The sequence below is a fragment of the Carassius auratus genome, chromosome 34, assembly GCF_003368295.1.
Source record: "Carassius auratus strain Wakin chromosome 34, ASM336829v1, whole genome shotgun sequence".
NCBI classification, from domain to species: Eukaryota; Metazoa; Chordata; class Actinopteri; order Cypriniformes; family Cyprinidae; genus Carassius; species Carassius auratus.
This window is the reverse complement of record NC_039276.1, coordinates 8686933-8708916: the sequence shown is the minus strand read 5'-3', so window position 1 is coordinate 8708916 and position 21984 is coordinate 8686933. Positions and strand designations below refer to the sequence as shown.

Below are 21984 nucleotides of genomic sequence, written 5' to 3'. Positions count from 1 at the left end.
TTTTTATGTAACTTCTGAGTGTTTTCTGTCAAATAATATACAGAGATCACATTATTCCATACTGCAAGTGTGCAAAAGATTTTGCATAGATTAGGATAGAAAGAAATTTCTGTTTTCCTCTAATAGCAGACAGTTGGAAGAATCACAAGACATTTGTCTGAAGTTGCCAGCCCCTTCAATGCCTGAGTTATAACATTTCAAACTTCAGTTTACACAAATAAAATAAAAAAGCGCCTTGTTTTTTTCCCTATTTATTATAACACAGACAGCATATATTGTCATTTTTATCAATTTCAACAGTGTTTTATGTAATTTCAAAGGGTTTCCTTTGAAATTATACCAAACTTTCTGAGCTTACACTGTAGTATTAGTATAGGCAGGCATTCAAAATTAGGTAGGAAAATGAAAAACGGAAATCCCCAAAATAGCATTTGTGCTTAAGAGGTTAAGTTGAGAACTGAAATCGAGAGGATTGAGAGTCATTCAAACAAAAGAATTTTCATCACAAGTTCATCATAAGTAGTGTAGTATATCGACGATTAATGATAAAGACAAGATAGCTAGCAACATTTTGAAACTTAAAAACATAAGTGCATCATAAGTCTAAGTTACATTCGTGACACACATTTTCATAATGAACATTTATCTGAACTGGGCACAGTATACCAAGTAAAATTCATCTGAATTCATAATTAAATTTGATTTGACTTCATTTAAAAGTGAAGCACTTAAAAATGAAGCAAATGGAGTCTTGAATGGAAATAAATGTAAAGTTTATAATTTTATAAAAGCACATACATTCATTATTTTGAGACAACCAAGTATAATTTTAATTAAAAAATAAATTTATGCATTTAGCAGACGCTTTTATCCAAAGCGACGTACAGTGCATTCAGACTATCAATTTTTACATATCATGTGTTCCCGTGTAATCGAACCCCCAACCTTGCGCTTCATAATGCAGTGCTCTACCAATTGAGCTACAGGAACACAATTAAATTAATTAATTAATTAAAGTTTCAAATCTTGAAATAATAATTTCATGTCATTTTAGGGTATTAGTTATGTTGTCATGGCAACAAAGTTGTAAAACAAGATATAACTTCACACAGAAAAGATTACTTTATTATTATTATTATTAAAAGATTACTTATTATTTTTTATTTTAGTTTTTGAGGTGGTTAACATTATGCCACATACACTGACTGAGCTTAACTTGGAATATTTCCTCCACATTTACATCCCAAAACTAGTCCCATTCAAAGAATTTTTGGGAACTAAAAATCCATTGAACGTTATTTGATATTGCCCCCTTTTTTAGATCCCTTCTTCCAAAGAAATGTTGCATTCATGCTGTCATACTGGATTATCTGGTATTCAGTACAAGCAAGCAAGCCCAGTCTATCTACAGGAAGTGCCCTTCAGCACACGTTCATATTTGTCTATATAAAAACCCAAATCTACCAAAGCTCCTTGTTTCCTTTTGATCTGTTTTGCAGGGACCTGAAAGTGCATGAGAATAAGAACTAGTCACTACATCAACTTAAAAAGTGACTTGGACATCACATCCAGTAAAGAATGCTGTGATATTCATTCCCTTCCAATCTGAGATGGAGCTTGTTTTGAATGCTGCACACTTCCCTGCGTGTGTTGTGGATACAGATACTGCGAGTGTGTTTCTCAGAGATGGCGAAGGGCAAAGCTAACAGCCTGTTCTGCTTGAGCTGCAGCAGCAAACAGAGCTCCAATGACATGTGCACAGCGGGACCTGACACCCCTTTGTGACCAGAGTCTGCACTATGCATTACAGCTCACATCCAACCACACAAACATCAACAAACATACTAGCTAAGATGTGCTAACTGAGATAGAGCTACTTTACAGGTATGCTTTTATAGCTTTCATGAATGCTACATGCACAAACACATGCACGCAATTGCACAAAAACAAACAAGCATTCATACAGTATATATTCTTAAAAAATAAAGCTTCCATAAAGGAGTTTTCTCAGCGATGCTATAGAATAACTATTTTTTTTTAGAGTTCCAATAAGAGCATTTCAGTTCATTTGTTTCTCAGTGTGATGAACATTTTAATAATCTAAAGAACTTTTTTTTTTTTTTCACTTTAAATACCTTTTACGGAAATGTCAAGGCTCCATGAATGTTAAAAGTTCTTCTTGAAACCATCAATCAATGACAACAAAGATCCTATATTTTAAAGAGTGTACAGTGGGGCCCAAAAGTCTGAAAAAAAAAGAAAAGAAAAAAGTGGTCACACTTAATTTTAAGGTCTAATTCTTGCTATTAACAAGCCACTATGACTTTTGCCTCAATAAACTCCTAACTTGCTGCTTATTGGTAGTTGTTAAGTTTAGGTATGGTATAGGATTAGGGATGTAGAATATGGTCATGCATAATACATGCTTTATATAGAGTAATAAAGAGCCAATAAGTTAAATACGCAAAATTGTGTCACTTTATTTTGTGTGTAAATATCATCAGATCTCTTTCTTTCATTTTATCATTGGGTTATGCACAGACTTGTGGAGTTCATGAAACTTGAGTGCTATTGTCATTGAAGCAGCATTTCTCTCAAACTGTTATGGCGATAATATGTCTTTTAAATAAAAATGCAAAATAGAAGCATATTCACAAGTGGTCCCAGCTTTTTGGACCCCACAGCGTCAGCAGGGTTAGTAATAAACAAGGTCAGTATTAACATGTGCTGCGATGTTCACTGCATGCTAACAGAGCAGCGGCCGTCATTTGTACGAGGCTGTTTAACCCAGAGAACTGATTAATGATTAACTGAGTGGCACGTTCCTGTGATCACATTCTGTAATGCACACATTTAATGCTTTGCTCCGAATCCTTATTAAATGTGCACAATTACAAAGGCATTAAATGGAATGAAATAAAGCAAGGAAGAGCTCATTAGTTTAAGAGCGTGTGATTGAAGAGAGCATAAAACAGAAATTATTCCTGCGCTTAAATCAGAAAGCTAATTAAAAACTCTAATGAGTGTTTTTGTAATTATGGAAGGAGCTCTCTTTCTCACGCTCGCTCATTTTCTACTACTCAGACCCCTCAACTCTCTTTCTCTCCCTCCGTCAATTGACAGCAGTATTTAAAACTACAAGGTCAAGAATTCATCCTCATCTTTATCACAATTATATTGTTTGATATGAAAACTAATTATCATCCTGCTATAGATATGACAGGAGACATACTGTATGGCTGTTTCAGACACCTGTGTGATCCCACACGGGTAAAAATAGGTTATACAGAAGGTTACAAAAATGTTTTGATTGTCTGTCAAATATAGAAAGGGTTTTCTTCAAATATGGGCACAATGTCAGTCCTGTGTTTTCCTCCTCCACATGCTTTCCATGACCCAGTTTTCCCTCGTGTTCAATTATGTTTATTGATTCCAGGTGTTCCCTAATTAGTTTCCATGATTAGTCCCATGATTTAAGCCCTGTGTGTTTCCATGTCTAGTGTGCTGTCTTAAACATCTATTCCCCCTGCTGTGTGTGTGTGTTTGTTCCTTTGATGTGGTAAATAAAGTCAGTTCCTTGTGAAATTCTCCCTCGCCTCCTTGTTTCAACAGTATGAGGACTGTGACACACATTTGGCCTTGTGAACTTTTACAAACAAAACAAACAAACAAAAAAACCTTTTTAAACCTTTACAGTAAAAACTGTACACCATTTTTGTATTTAATTTCCTGAATATTTACAGAATCTGAACATTAAAGTTTATGAACAAAATAGAAAAAAGTCATTTCATTTCTTTTTCCCTTTTCAGCAACTCAGAATTGCAAGACAAACTCAGAATTCAGAGAGAGAAAAAAGTTAGAATTGCAGAATATAAATTCTAAAATATGAGATATAAACTCAGAATTCAGAGGGGATAAAAGCCATAAATGTAAGATGTAAGCTCAGAATAGCAAAATAAATAAATAATATTTTACAATATTTTTTTTTTGGCGGATTTGCAGGTTTATATCTGGAAATTACATTTTACATATGTATTATATATTTCAACACTTAGCATGCATTATTAGGGATTATATTCATTTCTAATATATTTATGATGGATGTTCGTATTTTAACATTTAAAGTGTGGGTCTGGGACAATAAAAAATAGAAACAAAGAAAGAAAGAAATGTGTCAAAAAGACATTTATAAATGTTGCAAAACATAAAAATCAATACCCATGGCATAAAATTGCCTGCTGTTGAAAAAACACCCTTACAAAGATTGACAGATGAAAAACAAAATCAAGTGGATTAACAAGGCCTCATTCTTGTCATGTAAGTGAACCATCTAAAAATGCAATACATTTATAGTTGCAGAGAGAGAGAGAGAGAGAGAGAGAGAGTGCAATGGTAGAGAGAGGATTTCTATGCAACTCCATCTTCAGATAAATGAAACATGGCATAATGTAATAATATTTTCATTTAAATAAGAAACAGAGCAGCCAGATCATTCTCTCATGTTCTGTGGGGAAAGAGAGAATGAGGGAAAGCAAGGGGAGATTGGAGCTGTCAGAGCCAAACGCCATGATTTGGAAGAACTATCAGCCTGGTTGTGGCTGTCATATTTCTGCCTGACTGGTGAAGGACATGCACAAACACACACACACCCCCGATACTAAAAAGGATAGCCTGCCTATCTAGAAATACAAGTTGTACAGTTGAACTGCTGGACAAAACGTGATGAAAAAGAAAAGTGCAACATGGAAGGAGAGAAATTCTTAAAGACTACAAAAGCTAATGCAGCACTCCAATAGCAATTACCATAGTAAATGCAGTTTCAGTCAAAACAGGTGCTGCGATTATAGTTACTCCTGGGAAATTGTCCAAGACAATTTCAGAACGTTTTTGTGACAAAAGTTGTAACACCCCCTTTCAATGCTGTAAAATAATTTCTGTGATTTTTCACAAAACCTAAAATGCAACATTACGTTGAATTCAAAATAAAGTAAGTACTAATGCGGTGCATGACTATAAATAATAAGTTAGCTTTAGTCAAGTTGGATATTACATACGTATAAAATATATTACATTTACAAAATGCTCAATTATTCATTTAGCAGATAACTTTTTTCAAAGACATTAGGAAATTGGAGAAAAAAGCACTAGAAATGCAACATAGTGATACCAACAATATACGCACCGTAGTTATGTTTAAAAATAATAATTGTTTACAGCACACTGTAAATACTATGCCGCTTGGAAAACACTAATACACATCAACCTTAACTCAACTACTGGCATGAGTTTGTGGCAGGACTGACAGGGGTAGTGTTTGGGAAACTTGTTTGAAAACAGACATTATTTTGCAATATCATTTGGTGATGCTAGAGGACCAGAAATTGCACACTTCACCTTTAAGTCCAACAAAGAGACAACATGAGTGAAAGCAATATTTGACACTGAACAGACACGACAGGTCCCTTAAGCGGTGGACCACAAGCATTCAGACAATGACCTCCCGTTCACTTCTGACAACTGCCTACCGACCCGGCGCTGAACCGCACACACATAACAGTCACCATGTATAAACCAGTTAGCTCAGATGAAAGAGTGTATTCTTCGTGGCTTTCATCTCAATGCCAGGCATGGCTGAACAATGAAAAAGACTGATGTGTGTGGCTGATGGAAGATAATATGCCATAATGACAAGCGCACAGACAACACCTGCCACCACAGTCAAGAGTTTCTGACTATGCATCGAATCTTCTAGAAATATGAAGGACATTGTACTGTTCTGGACTGATTGCAGAAAATGATGAGACTTAGCCGTGATGGTTTGGCATTCACTTGGGCCGTCACAGTAGTATGGAAGCCTATTTCATCCTCCCAAAGAAGGTTATTGTAAGAGTAAAACAAAAAAAAAGAAATTAAATCCTTATTGTGGAATTATGAGAAATAAGAGCTATACGTTGCAGCTGTGAGAAATAGTCAAAAAAAAAAGATAAATGGACTGCATTTATATAGCGCTTTCAACAGACCACATGGCCATCCAAAGCGCTTTACAATTTGCCTCATATTCACCCATTCACACACACATTCACACACCGACTGCGGTGTCAACCATTCAAGGCGCAATCCAGCTCGTCGGGAGCAGCTGGGGTTAGGTGTCTTGCTCAAGGACACCTCGACACTTGGTCAGGTGGAGCCGGGGATTGAACCACCAACCTTCCAACCTTTCCAGTCTGCGGCCAAATGCAAGATGAAGTCACCGATTAGCAAGTATTAAATTGCAATTAAATCCAATAATCTAGCGATCGTGAAAATTTAATCAAAATTATAAGAAATAATATTGCAAGTGGGGGAAACCAAATTTTGATTGTGAAAAAATCAGGTCACAATTGTGAGGTTTAAAATTGCAATTAGGTCAAATAAGGTATCAACTGTGAGAAATAGTCACAAAACCACAATATGAGAAATACTGCAACTAATTCAAATAAAGTCACAACTCTAAAATATAAGGTCACAATTCTGAGAAATAAAATTTTAATTTTGAGCTATAAAGTTACAGTTGAAAGATATGAACATGGAATTGGGAGAAACAGTCACGAATACAAATAAATCCGCAACCGTGAGATATAAAATTGCAATTAAGTAAAAAAAAGCAGCAAATGTGAGATAAAATCATAGTTATGAGAAATAATATTGCAGAATATGTGGAATATGAAGATGCATTTGAGAGAAATAGTCATCTATCTTTTATACTTTGAGGCAGATACGTAATACAAATATCTACATTCTCTCTCTCTCTCTCTCTCTCTCTCTATATATATATATATATATATATATATATATATATATCTGGCATTTGAACATGGATCAGAAAGGGAATGGTTTAATCACATTGTGATTTTAAATTTGCATTCTGCATACTGTAAATGTTACTGTATATTACCATTATTCAGCATTTATTCCCATTCGTGTGGGTGTGAAATAGCCTAGAAAAGAAACACCAACACAATGAAGAATAAGTTCTTAATTATGGAAGGTGGGAGTTTTTTTTTTTTTTTTGGAAGTACAAATCCGACAAAACATCCTAGCCAATTTCATCAGGGATATCAAACACAAACTGAATTCCTGTGAAAAGACAGAAAGTGTCACGTTCATTTAGCATTTCATGTCTTGACAGACATTTCCTTTCTTGTCTAGGGGCGAAGTACGTTTATCAAAAAATGTGTGATGCAAAAGCCAGGTGTGGAACAGCAGCTCTGGGGAGGACTTACACCACAGGAAACAAATAGATGTTATAATTCATTAGCACACACTTGAAAAGCGGGCTTGTTCTCTGGCGAATATGGATTGACAGCAGTCTTACACCAGAGATAATTACAGCTCACCGCCCGCTACAAGACACGCAAAAGAGCAAGACACAACAATCGCATTTACGGAAGTCAATTCTATTACTGTGCCGGGGATTTCTGATTGATTATTTGATATACGGATTATCATGTGTTTGCCTCACTATAATCAGACATAACTGGAGAGCCAAACACAGGGGCCATTAGTTTGTGATCTTTGTTAACAAAGGAGAAAGGACTAACAAGCAGGCTAATGAATATAAATCTGTGCCTGCACAATAGGATAACAGGTTAAATTATGCTATATTGCTTAGGTGCCATTGCTAGACATAATAATAATAATAATAATAATAATAATAATAATAATAATAATAATAATAATAATAATAATAATAATAATTAAAAAAATCTAATAAAAACAAAAACGTACAAAAGCATGTAATACATGCATTTAATCTCTCTAACCTGACATATAAGGGGCCGTTTAACTATGGTTTCCAGCTGTGGAAATGGAATAGGCTCTCTACAGCTGGTGCACACATGTAAATGTCTGGTTTCACCAAGGACAAGTCCACAATTATAACTGAATGGACTGTACTTTTAATTATAAAAGGAGGTTTTGATTGGTCACTTACATAACTGCACTTGCATAATGCATATTATAGGCAATAAGGCACAATAGCAAATTTCTGCACCCTTTTTCACATTTCTAACCTCTATAAGAAAAGACAGCCTTATCCACACAGTGAGAGTTCAGAGAAGAGAACTACACAAACCGAGCAACATCCAGGAACTGAAGGTGAACCATCAAGTGCATATTGTACATGCAGCTTTCTAACTTTGCAAATCTAATCTGATTGGCTAGCTTTACAGAATGTCTAAGTGTTAAGGTTTTTAATGAATGTGCTGAATAATAATGTCTTGTATCCATATATTTTGTGAATAGACATGTGATTCCCATTTCCAAAATTATTTTCAGCCTTGATAAATCAATTTGCAGGTACTCACCTTTTCAGCAAGCTTTAAATGAAATACTCATTATAGGAAACATGCAAAAACTGACAAGATCCTCTATTTCGTGCACCTGAAAGATGCAAACCTATTCCTAATAGACTAACTCAGGCATGTGTTGCACATAAAATGGATGTTTTTATACACATAAACCTTTAGTTACCTTTTAACCTTGAAAGTTACCTTGAAAAAAAGTTGGAATTGCCCCACTTTATAGAAATAGCATTTGTGCACATTGTAAGCTACTCTCCCAAAAAACAGCTGCACACATCTCAATATTTTGATTGAACTGTTGTGGCACAGTGTTGCAAATACAACTTAACCACTGATTTCTAGTCGTGTCCTCTTTTGGAAGGCCAAACAAAGTAGTTTCACTTTCATAACGAAACACAGCGACATGACGGGATCTGCAATAATACTAAAGTGAGAATCAAAGTTACACCTTTCTTTGCATGAACATTTGGGCGGTGTTTTGCAAATCATCCCACACAATGATGTAGACATGTGGGGGTGCGTTTACATGAGGTGTTTTAGGGGGGCATGGACGAGTCTTAACTTTTATAAAGAAAATCTATTTGGTTTTGAGAATTTAGTCTTTGCAACTTTAGGGATATTATCTATGCATGGACAGCTTATAACACTCCTAAGTGTTAGAAAATGTATGACCCCTATAACAAGAAGAATACAGGATTTCCTCTTTATTGAATTTTGCTCTATTTAAAATACTACACACACACACACACACACACACACAGACACACACACACGTACACACACACACACACACACACACACACACACACACACACACACATCAATTATTCTTTTTCCTTTTTCCCCCTTAATAAACTATTGTTTTTTATTGAAGAATAACCAGTATAAGTCAAGCCTTAAAGCCTTCAAGCCAAGTCACATTGCAAGACAAAGTTGCAATCACAAGAAATAAAATAAAAATTTTGTGATGTAAAGTTGCAAATATTTAGGATTTGTTCTGAGATGGAAACAGTCTCCCACTGGATTATTAAAACAAGAAATCTGTGGACGAAGCAGACTGATATCAGATGACATCGTTAACAATGATGAACGAGACCGCGATGTCCAATCTCAATAAACAGACCAAGACACTGTTACCACCCACAGAGTCAGTGCTCTGTCTGGGTCCACAGGTTTGTTCTCTACATCATCCTCCCATCAACACAGCTTATTGTAAATTAAGTCACACTGTTGCCTGTCTCAGTTCCTCATAACAACAGATCTTGATTTATGATGCCACCATAGTTTCCTTATGAAGAAATATGAGAGGCAGTTTAAGCCTTTCATGTCATTATCATGTCAGTCTGTTGTTTGAAAATAATTTGTTACCTTACAAACACTACGTGACTGGGAAAACAGACTCCGGCTGCAACACACCTCGGTCTGAGCTATGTACTTTATCTTTATTGGCTAAGAGTGGGATACTTGTCCGGGCAATTTAAAAAAGCAATTTGTTCTTTTTCTCCCTGCTTGCATTTACACGGTTCTGGAGTGTGCCCAGGCACAAGACTAACCGTACATAAATTGTAGGCGACACAGATGAAAATGTCAACAAGGCCCTAGTGCACAGAGTAAGGCAGGTATGAGGGCGACCCAGAAGAGGATGGATGTCGACATGCTCTCGCACGCTTTTTCAGTACATCGTAGAGCATCTGCTGGCACACACCCTCTTGTACCTTGTCTATAAGGGCAGGCATGGCCTAGTTCAAGAGCCATTTTCATGATGCAGTGAGGAACTGACGGAGTATAGCAGTGATGTACAAAATTAAACAATGAAGAATCGGCTTCCTGCCAATTCATAGGGTTAGTCTGAATCTTGAATTGTCCACACTTATAGGGAGATTTAATTCAATTTAAATTCCAGTGTCAGAAAGAATAATTTACTCAGCTGCAATTAAAAACAAAACAAAACAATAGATTCTGAAAAGGAATACATAAATATGATAAAATGTTTAAAATAAATTTAAATTTCTAAGGATGTAAGGGAAGTCGTGGCCTAATGGTTATAGAGTCAGACTTGTAATCCAAAGGCTGCGGGTTCAAGTCTTGTAGGTGGGGGGAGTGAATGCGGTATCTACCATCTTCAATACCATGACTGAGGTGCCCTTGAGCAAGGCTCCCAACCCCCAAATGCTCCCCAGGTGCTGCAGCAATAAATGGCTGCCCACTGCTCCGGGTGTGTTCACAGTGTGTGTGTGTGTGTGTGTTCACTGCTGTGTGTGCGCACATTGGATGCAGAGACAGAATTCCGAGTACGAGTCACCATACTTCACCACATTTCACGTCACTTTCTTTTTCTTAAAACTTTTAAATAAATTTCAACGTTTAGGTATGGCGTTCATTTTTGGTCAAAAGTTATGAGCGTGTAAGACATGCTCACGAGCACATTATGTTATTTCACAAGCGCAAAAATGAACCTTCAGCTGGCATGATAAAAGTACTCGACAACCGAGAGGTGTACATGTAGCTGTGAGCGAGCGCCTGGCATACTCATTCCTCATTCTCATTCCTGATGGATCAAACTTATTCCTGATGGTAACTGATTTAACTATGATCTGCAAAGCATTTTATACGTGCAGAGACATTTTATGTATATTAGAAAACTCATTCTAATTCATTCCCACTCTTCTTCGGTGGTAACTTAACCCAACTCCGTGCTTCCTGTAATGAGAGCTGTCAATCAAGGTACAATGATGTCCCTGTGTGAAAAAGACCAATCGTAAGAGGGTCAGTGCCCTCCTTGGTTTCCGCCCCCGAATTGTCAAAAGTCATGTAGACTCGAGGGAGCAGAAATCAGCTGAGCGAGCAGAAATCCACTGTGCGAGCAAAACAGCACTCCGCGAGCAGAACCTATGAGAGTATGCCAGGCGCTCACTCGCAGCTACATGTACACCTCTTGGTTGTTGAATTTTTGCACAAGTACTTTTATCATGCCAGCTGAAGGTTCATTTTTGCGAGTGTGAAATAACATAATGTGCTCATGAGCATGTCTTACACGCTCATAACTTTTGACTAAAAAATAACGCCATATTTAGGTTTGACATTTTAATTTGTACTAAGAACCCATATTGTGCTCTTTTACAAGTTCATGATTTTATTTTTGGGGTGTAATAGAATACATTTAGAAAATTAGTATTCAAAATTGATTTATTCTTTTGCATAAGGCACATTGCCGCAGTACCTCTTTTTACCCACTGCCTGAAAACTGCACACATCCTTACTTTATAATAGGCGAAAAAGAGTATGTGAACATTAGTATGACTGACTTCACAAAACAGTAGGCAAAAAGTCCTAGGATGACCTTCTATTCCCATTTCAGATTCTGAAGTGCGCATCTGATGGACATTTTACTATCCCATGAGGCCACGGGAGAGAATTTTTGAAAGGAAGTGAATTGTCACAACTGATGCTGGAAGATCACTTGATGTGACATTCATACTACACACAGAATTTGCTATAAAGACCAAATAAAAAAAAAAGTTCCATGCTTTAAACAATTTTATTTATTTTTTTCCTATGGGATTGACTCCCTTTTTCAGCCAGCCTTGCCGCTTGGTCATTACTTGCACAAAAAAGTACCTACTCCTTGTATACGATTCATGTCTCTTTAAAGACTGCCTGTAAAACGCCTCTCTACTGTGACTGAGCACCTAGCCTTATTCTGTTGTGATTATTCAGAGTGTACTTACTGTAGAGCGCGTGTCGAACATGCATGAGTTTTTCTTCTCAACATATCAAAATCATTACCAATCACCTAAATTACCAGCCAATTTAATCCTACCTGCTTGTATTCAAATTCAAACAGGAACAATTCTTAATTCTGTTTGCTACCGAGATGAAATAGAACTCAAATTCAGCAATTTCATTAGAATTTCAATTTACATTTTCAATTACATTCTGAATTGAGCAGATAGATCCCTGGTGTGTAGCATGACTGGCGATTCTGGAATCATTGACAGATGCTTTATAGGTCCTTGCTGACACCGAGGGCCTTATTCAGGGACTGAGGATATGTTTTTCTCGTCAAAAAAAGGTTGAGGTTAGCAAGGTGGCCTTGCACATTTAAAACCATCTGCTCAGTTGGCTTCAACAGTGACTATCCCTACAAATTATTTTCTGTTCCCCCAGCACATCTTTTTATTAATAGTGACCCTACTCACAGAAGTGTGTGGCTGGCTACGGAGAGCTAAGCACTCCCTTAGGAGACCTAAGAAGCCCATTAGCAGACAGGCAGGAGAGAGTGTGCTCATATGAGACTTGCAATATCAGATAAGGGAATCTCGGGGAGGTGATCAACTATTAAACTTGTGACAGGCAGCCAACAAAGAGAAGGAAATGACAAGCTTGTCTTCCTGCCCTTGAGCTAACTGGAAATAGCAATTACCCACACCGTGATATGATTACAATCCAGCAAAGAGTGGAGACACAAACTTTGTTCTCAAGCAGAGAGGGAGATTGCCTGGATTGTTTCCTGTCTACAGTGCACAGTTAGACCAGATTGTGGGGATTCAGGTAGGGATGATTGGCAGCAAAGTAGCTGGTGGAAATGGATTACCAAAACTGTCAATGAAAAAGTGTGCACCAGTTTATATATTTGCATTTGATTTGATTATATATTGATTTTTTCTCAAATCAATATTTTGTCAATACAGCCGTGCAGTATTTTGGGATATGCCTGTGTGAGCTTGGCACATTAAGATTTCAATTTTGGCTCTTTCTACTTTCATGTAAAATGTTTTAATTCAGCGAAAAATGCATCAGTGTAGAGCAATTTTCAGCCAACTCCAGGCATGACTTGCTATATCAAAAGTTTATTACTCTGTCCTCTAAAATAAGGTTTGCAATATATATAGGCTACATTTTGGTTCATATACAGTTGAGGTGAGAATTATTGTCCCTCTTGGTAAATATGAGCAAAGATAGAAATGTGAAAATGAACATGCAATGTTTATTCTTTCTATCCCCCCCCCCCTTTTTTTTGATCTTAAAAAAAAAAAAAAAAACGTTGTTGTCAGTGTTTTTCTCCAATATACATTGGCTACAATTATGGGCTACCTTTTATTCAAGATTTTTGCAACCTATATTTGCCAAGATTACAGGTTTAAGTGACTTCCTCTAATGCTTGACATTTGTATTTATAGCATACAGCACTCTCAAGTTTTGGTGCATTTAATTGATCAAATGTTACCAAAAAAAAAAACAAAAAAACAGAAAGATTACAAAAGATTTCCACTTTAAAAATATGCTTTTTTTTAACTTTCCATTCAACATAAACAACAAAAAATCATGAGCAAAATTGTTTCCTCAAAAATATTAATCAGTAAATAAGTTTTCAACATTGATAATAAGAAATGCATCTTGATCACCAAATTTGCATATCAGAATGATTTTGAAAGGATTGAGTGACTGAAGACTAGAGTAATGGCTACTGATAAAATACATACATACATACATATGTATGTATGTATGTATGTATGTATGTATGTATGTATGTATGTATGTATGTATATATATATATATATTATAATAATATTTTGAAATATTAATATTTTTGTGTCTTTTTTTATTAAGCAAACTGGGCCTTGGTGAGCATAAGAGCCTTCTTTGAATCTTTGCAACCTGAAACATTTGGTAGTGTATTTATCTAGCTATCTAATACTTCTTTTCTAAATAACCACAATGAGTACAAAGATTAGTATTGTAAAGATTAAGCCTTTCAAACATATCTAAAATATGGTTTGAAGTGGGCCTGCCAAACCCATATTGAGTACCACTAATGTCCTGCTTTAATTAATACCCATACTCACACAAGCAAAAAATACACACAAGCAAACACATCCCGTATGTTTATGCACATTTGGAAACAGCAGGGAAGGTGCCAAAAAATTCTCCCTAATGCACTTAGTTGAGATTAATTAATATGTAGGCTGGAATCCAATCATAACAAATTCATCTAGATGGATACACACTTGGGTACTGCTCACACAGACATTCTGTACATTAACACACACAAAGACGTTAAGTTGGTGTTAAGGTAAAACAGATGGTACCTTGTTTAAATAGGTGCAGGGTGATTTTACCCGCAATTGGAAGCAGGCTCTCACACATACCCATACATGCAGAGAAGAGATTACGCATACACACTCAGGAAAAGCTGATCTGTGACTGTGCATACTGCTACAGCATTAGCATACTGGCAGCAGGAGTTTACACATTGCCTGTTAATTCTCAACCAGATTGTAGCTGGTTTTAGGAGTCAGCGAGGTGCGGAGAGGCTCTGTCTTTACTAAAGTCAGCAAGTCCAGTGGAGCTTAACTAAATGGCACTGAAAAATTAAAAACAACAACAAAGATTTGCAGCTCATCAAAAAGTGAAATTCTTATGCCGTTCCATATGGTGAAAAATATTTTGCAATAAAACTGCTTGACTATAGTATGAGGCAATGATATAATCCTGAATCCAAAGAAGCAGATGGTTCATCCTGAAGGGCTTTATTTTATTTTTTTATAATGTCTGTTTGAGAGTAATTGATTTCGTTTTTCATGGGTTACAGAAATAGACGTGAAATACTGAGTTGAAATTTAATTAATTGTAATATCTTAGGGGAAAAAATTGCAGTACTTAGAGACACATGACCTAGTAAAGTGTATTAAATTGACATGACTGACCAATCAGAATCAAGGAGCCCAGAGCTCTGCGTAGTAGGGAAACACTTAAGAATTTTCATAACTCAAAACTTCCTCCCCAGTCCAAAGCCATTTTTTAAACTAAGCCGGAAAAAGGTGAACAAAAAGAAGCACAAATGATATTTCATAAACTATATTGTATGTATACTGTAAAGTACAACTGGAAAACATGTCTTAATAAGCGAGTGGGTGGAAAAAGTCATGAAACGTTAAATGAAAAGTGTTTTTGATGCAAGAAAAATTGATACCAGATCGGCACAAAGTTGTTTCTTTAGTTTCTGGCCCAATGTCACAAGGGATAATGCATTTTCGCAACTGAGTGTGTAGTCTTTCATCATAGAAGGCACATGTTTATGGGGAGATCATCCTGAAGAGGCTAATTTAGCAGAGGCTAGAGGAAATAGCAATTTGTCTTGCCAGTGTAAGAAGCACTGCCGACTGGCAGAGGTTCTCTATAAAATTCAGTTGAGTGCCTGGCTCAAACGTCTGCCAACAGAGACATTTTTACAGTAACTTGTCTGTTAGTCTGGCTGCTGCAGTGGCTGGCATTGGCATAATGCTCCACCATGAGAAGCATAAGGAAGCTCTTACATGCAGCGAGAGAGGACTGGTATGAAAAAACTGCCGGCAGTCCGGAGTAGCTGAGAAAAAAACAAGTAATTTCCACTCCATTTGTGCTTTACCTTCTAAACTCTGGGTTTCTCAAAATATTCAGTGTTATGGGAATGAAATAAAGGAGAATGGGGGCATTTATCACTTCTAATGAACTACCTGCCAACTTCTGGTGTATGAAATGTAACTCTATCATTAATACATTTATAACGAGAAAGATTAAATCCTTGTAATAAATTAGATTTTGGAGACCATCTGGTGGCTGGGGGTAAAAAAAAAAAAAAAAAGTTTTTTTTTTTTATTGTAAAGGTAAAATTTTATTAAACCACTATCTCAGACAAGCACATCTCAAAACTTAAAACGTTTAAGCAATGCTAGAATTGCTTTAATATGTTTTAATAAATCTGAACACCTTTCACCTTAATATTATAAAGAATTTTCTTTTTTTATCTATCAAGAATAACGTGCTTAAAAAGTCCACAGTGAGCCCAGTAATTGAATTACCTGAAATAAGATGAATCCTTAAGCTATATTAATCAGCTAATAAATCAAAACTATAATTAGATACTTCAATGAAATAATCTTTCTATTCATTTCAACAACTCTTATTTTACCAGTAATGCCACTAACACTTACAGTCGAGATAAAATCCTGTATAGAAGCTAGTTGTGAAAGTGTTAGTTTCGGCCATTCATGATAACCTAGAGATGAAAAAGATGTTTCATTTCAAAGAATTTGATAATTATACAGCAGAAGAAAATGACTGGAAAACCAATAAATTATATATAGGACTAAAGAGACTAAAACAAGAATATATGTGCTTGACTGAGCATGTGCTGAGTTTCATTTGTGACTGAATTCATTTTCTGTGTTAATCCTGCTCCCCTTTATTCATTAAAATACCAATGCTTCTTGTGTCCAATCTGTGGTGCTGAAAGAAAAATCAGCAGGTGGTAAAAAAGCAAAAAAAAAAAAAAAAAAAAAAAAAACAAAGCAATGCCATTCTGCCAGCTTGTGGCTGTAACTACAATCATTTGTGCTCAGTTGCACTTTGGAATTAGGGACAAAACCATTACATTACCTGTTATCTGCACTATTATTAACCTAACTAGCTTTTGCAGTCGGTTCAGTACTCAAAAGTTTCAGCATTAACTCACTGGTACTGGCTTTATTCAGTGAAGTTTTTAAATGAAGGTTATAGCGGTCTCCATATCATCCAAACAACCTGAGGATAAAAACATAAAAAACTGAGTCCATCCAATCTCTACTCAGACAAAGAGCGCAAGCTTGCCAGGAAGACTTTAATGTCTTCTTTGACCTCCTAATGTGGACATCACAGATCCAAAATCAGGCCTCCTCTTATGGAAGAACCAGTGTTTTATCTCTGCACAAAGCTGGGATAAAGAGACGTTAAAAGGTGAGAGACTCATCTGATATGGGGGGCTGATACCATTGACAGAGTGCAGCAAGTGAGCCATCATTCCCGTAATCCCCTTTAAACAACACCCCCAGCCCATAAGAAGTCCTTTAAGTCCTCCATCCAGTTCAAACCTGGGCAACAGTGAAGAGGGGGCCATAAAAAAGCCACTTAGCCCGCGTAATGGGCAATCTTTGAGGATAAAAGGTAACCTCTCTGACTTCCATCATGCAGACTACTGCTCAGAGCCAGTAAATTCTGCCCCACCAATACACCAGAGCCAATTCAATTATGGACACCAGCCGTTCAAATAAAGTATTAAAGTGTTGAGTAGACTGAGGATGTTTTGTTTTATGGGGTGATTAGTCGTTGTCCTTTATGTCTAAGGATGTCCCTGTTTTCTGCTAATGTTGGCTGAGTTAGGTGTCCACAATCCCACCATAAGGTCATCACTCTGGATTTTATATCTCAGGATGCATCAGGATGGAGGCTATTGGCCTTCAAACGGAAATCTGTTGCATGTGTAGGTTATTTGGAACATCAATATCCAAGCCAAAACTGATCGGAGTGTAAACGAAAGCCTGTGGCTGCTAACTACAAGCCTAATAAAGCTCATGAAACACGACTAAAATTTCTGAGATTTTAAGGCAGATTTGAGGCATTTGTGTTGGACCTCAAAGGCGACAATGTTTGCATTGTAGCCATAGTAGCTTATTTGTGTATTTGTGTCATGTACATTGAGCTTACAAATCTTGTACATTATAATATATTTGTTCATTTTAATGCATGCAATTGTGAGCATTTATGGCATCCTTGATGCTTTTAATTTAAAAAAAGTGCAATAAAACTGGCTGGATTTGGTGTTATTGTATCTTTTAAGCTTTTTTTAAAACAGTGCTGAGAAGCGGTGTTGTATAATAGGGGGATTCATGACCCTTTAAATTGTATGCAACTGACAAATTGCAGCCGGAATTATAGTAATCAAATGCCTTGTGAAAAACTACACAGGTTGCTAAATTGCAAACTACACAGTACAGTCTACATGATGTTTAACAGATTATTTTGGGCTTTTAAAAGCATGAAATTGACTTTTCTTGTCTGCAGCCTTTCACATCACATCTCAAATCACTACTGGAGGTGGTATCAGACAGTTAGCAGACAGTTAGCACAGTTAGTCACAATATCATTTTTATTGCAGCTCCAGATTGATTAGTAACATGGCATTTACAGCTGAGGTGACTTAAAAAAAAAAAAAAAAAAACACCCTGGGGCAGAACTGAGCAAAAACGTTAGCATGCAGGTCACATACTGCCAGTGGGTCCTAGGCTAGCCGTGCAACTGCAATTGATAAGAATGGGAATGCAAACAGATCGCTTTCTCCAGGTTTTTCTTTAGACCTTCTTGATTAATATCTTATACTATCATTGCTAAAGCTAATTAGATGTCAAAACCCCCCAAGGAGGTCTGGAGAAAAACTGCAACTGATAATCACTGAACACCACCAGTGGCTCAAAGTGGCTGGTAACAGCTTGTGGTCCATTCAAGCTTATCTTAGTGAATAAGAACAAACATACACCATACACAAAAAAAAAAAAAAATGTTAGGAATAATTAAAGAAATGCCAAAAGAAGACTTTTATCTCAGATTGTGCCAAATTAGAATAGTTTATCACCAAGGACCCTTATAATTAACCACATCCACAACACTAGTGTGTTCTTGTTCAGTGAAAATGTTTACTGCAGGCAACTATGATATCTTAGTAAAAAGTTAAATCATGCATTGTGGGACCACATTTTGAAGAATGTCTCAGTGCTGTTTGGCCATACAATGAAAGTCAATGGGGTCTAATGTTGTTTTGGACCCAATTTCCTTTCATTATATGGACAGAAAGAGTTATTCAACATATTTTCTTTAGAATAAGGAAAGTAATACATTTTTGGAACAACATAATGGTGGGTAATGATGACAATTTTCAGTTTTGGATGAACTATTCTTTGAAGTTACTTTTAACAAAAGTCAAAAGAAACACACCAAACATAATACTTGCATGACAGTTAGACAGTTGAAACACTGACAAAAACATTTCCCAAATGACATTTCAACATTGATGTGTAGAAAGAAACTGTAAGAGACTTCTGGCGTGCTAGAGAATCAACTAAGCATGAATCATAAAACATATATATTTTAGTCCTACTAAATTATTACCATCTTATACCATAATTCCATTATTTCTTCATATAATGATATCCCATTCTGTATTATAATAAAAACACGTTTAGTCACAGCTGCAGAGAACTGAACAAAGTATACTTTAAAACAGAAGGCTATTAGCTCCAGCAACATTTTCTGCACCGTTTCCTAATTCAAGCCTGATAATAACATTTACTCTTTAATTTTTCTGGTTAAGCTCTCCAGCCAGGCTCTTCAGTCTTGCATTGTGGGTTAGCTCATAAATTAGCAGCATGTGGTTGCACACATGATTAGTTATGAGCTAATCAAGAGGGAACTGCTGCTCTAATATTTAAGTCCTAAAATGAAAATGGAGTTTTCTTTGCCCACTTGGGCCAGAGTCCAAGAAGCAGTTAGGGGTCATTATCCGTGTTTCACCTGAGTGGGAGCCTTTCTGAGTGGCACTCATTTAGTTGAAACGTTCTTTCAATTACAGAATTAAAGGGGCCATAAAACATTTGCATATGTCCATTTTCACAGTGATCAATGATGACTTTGTGTGCTTAAAATCGGGAAACATGTATTAGATTTATATGCTTTGGAAGTAAATGCAGTTGAGTAGGAGAAGATTCATAGTCTGTACAAACTTTAAAAAAAAACACCCTCGGTCTTAAACTTTTAATCAAATATATTCACTGTAGGACAGATGTCATGCAAAGATAACGTGAGACAAAGGGGAATATAATATATACTTTTCAAGAAACCTTGATTTTCTTTTTCCTCCTTGCAGAATAAAATTATTAGTTTATTTCCAAGATAATAAAAAAAGCTAAATCTTACTGAAAATCTTACACAATATATAGTGCATGTGATAAACAAATAATAAACATCAAACACTGAAAGAGCATGACATAAAAGAACAATCTACTGATACAGTTCCTCAGTGTAACTAAATTCTCAAACGGATTCATTAAAAATCTATTTATAAACATAAACACTTGGGATATACAACATTCATATTCCTTAAGGCCCAAACTAACCTGCTCTAAACAGCTGCAGTATGTGAAGCAACACATTGATGGTTTCAGCAAACGTATGGTCACATGGCAGAGAGCAGAACCATGCCGGTAAAACAGCTAATTACAGTAATGAGCTCTTTTCCTCCTGAACGCAACGGAAAGAGCAACAATTTAAACTCTGACGCATCTCTAATTACATAGCTGTATTGCAGATTCCCTGTGCTCTCCAGTGACCTTGAACAAGCTCTTTCCACTGAATATAGATAAGTCTCTCATTAGCATTTTAAATAAAGCCTTCTAATTAAAATATTAGTTTGAGCATTGCCAATCCTGATTGGTGCCTTTACCACTCAAATCTGTTGGCTTCTTATTGCCTGAAAAGTGATAGAAACACTTCTTCCAATGTGCGCATCCCTAACCCTGGTTTGTACCTGGACTGCATTATTGATTTCTTCTATTGGATGATTAATCTTTATTACTGCTCATGCTCCTCTGATCCAGTCTCTAGTGCCAGGATTAAAGCGGGGATGATAAGTGTCCTGCTTATCTTGGCTTAATCCTCAACGGCATTCTTATGAGCCCTGATAAATTCCAGCCAGACTGGATTCTGTATCCTGAGCTTTGTGGTCAAACACGAGTCCCTGTCAGAATTTGGTTCTTGTTTGCTTACTTCACAAACAGTCGGTGGGGTTCAAACGAAGTTCATCCACTCCGCAGAAACAACCAAACTTCACACTGTGCTTGACCGGTTTGCCTCCCAAAGTAATATGGACCAGAAAATAGGATCCCATACAGCAGATATCATTTAGCAACAGTATTCTAAAAGCTATCACACCTGTCATGTAGTATCAGCATGGCAGAATGTGAACTACAGGGGGAAACTGTCACAAAGAGAGCAAACAGTCATCTTTGAGACTTTCACAAAACCGTCTTGAAATCCTTCAGACTGAAAGACAGTGGCTGGATTTCCATCACCCTGCTTTTATATGCATTTTAAAGTATCGCATCAGAATCGAGTGATGTAAACGCTGAATTTTGAGTTTTTACGCTAACTAGTGGTGCTTTTTGACTAGTGTGAAAAAGGGTTAATGTGAATAATAAGAGACGGAAATGCATTTTATGAATAAATTCCTCCAAGCACATCAAAAAATGTATGTGTCTTTGCGCTATGGGACGTTAAATCCTGACTAACAAGTGGACCGATCTTGTTCCCCCAGCATCTGGAATGTTGCCTCCCAGAACTGTTAAACGACTGCGTTCCCATAATTTAATTTATTCCCATAATATAATTTATTTTATAGGAAAGTTTTTATATTCAGTAGCTTCTCCTACTTAGTGATGTATAGTGCCAGTTTATCAGGAAGTGACAATTTTGTAATCTTTGACTCATTTTGCGCATTAGTTAAATTTGCAACTTTGGATGGAAACCCGTCTAGTGAGTCAAACTTTGGGATTTGTAGAGGTGGAGCAAGTAATTTATTTGAGTTAAGGACAGATACTCTAAAGGTTCCAATATAATTCAAGTGGAACCGAAGAATTACTGGTGTGACGACACTGAACAAAGTCAGGCCAGACTGAAGTTCATTTGGCATTTGCTTCAGCCGTTTGAAACAGCTTACCAAAGCGAACTTTCCAGAAAAGTTCTTTCTGACTAGTAAACACCTTTCGAACTTCCATTGGTCCGTGGCGATTTCATAATA

The 21984-nt window shown here is 36.4% G+C and overlaps 1 protein-coding gene across 3 annotated transcripts in view; it reads right to left on the bottom strand.

The window, feature by feature from the left end:
- Nucleotides 1–21984, bottom strand: part of LOC113053076 (neural cell adhesion molecule 2-like) — a 176812-nt gene that overhangs the window by 123039 nt on the left and 31789 nt on the right. The gene's annotated exons all lie outside the window — the stretch shown is intronic.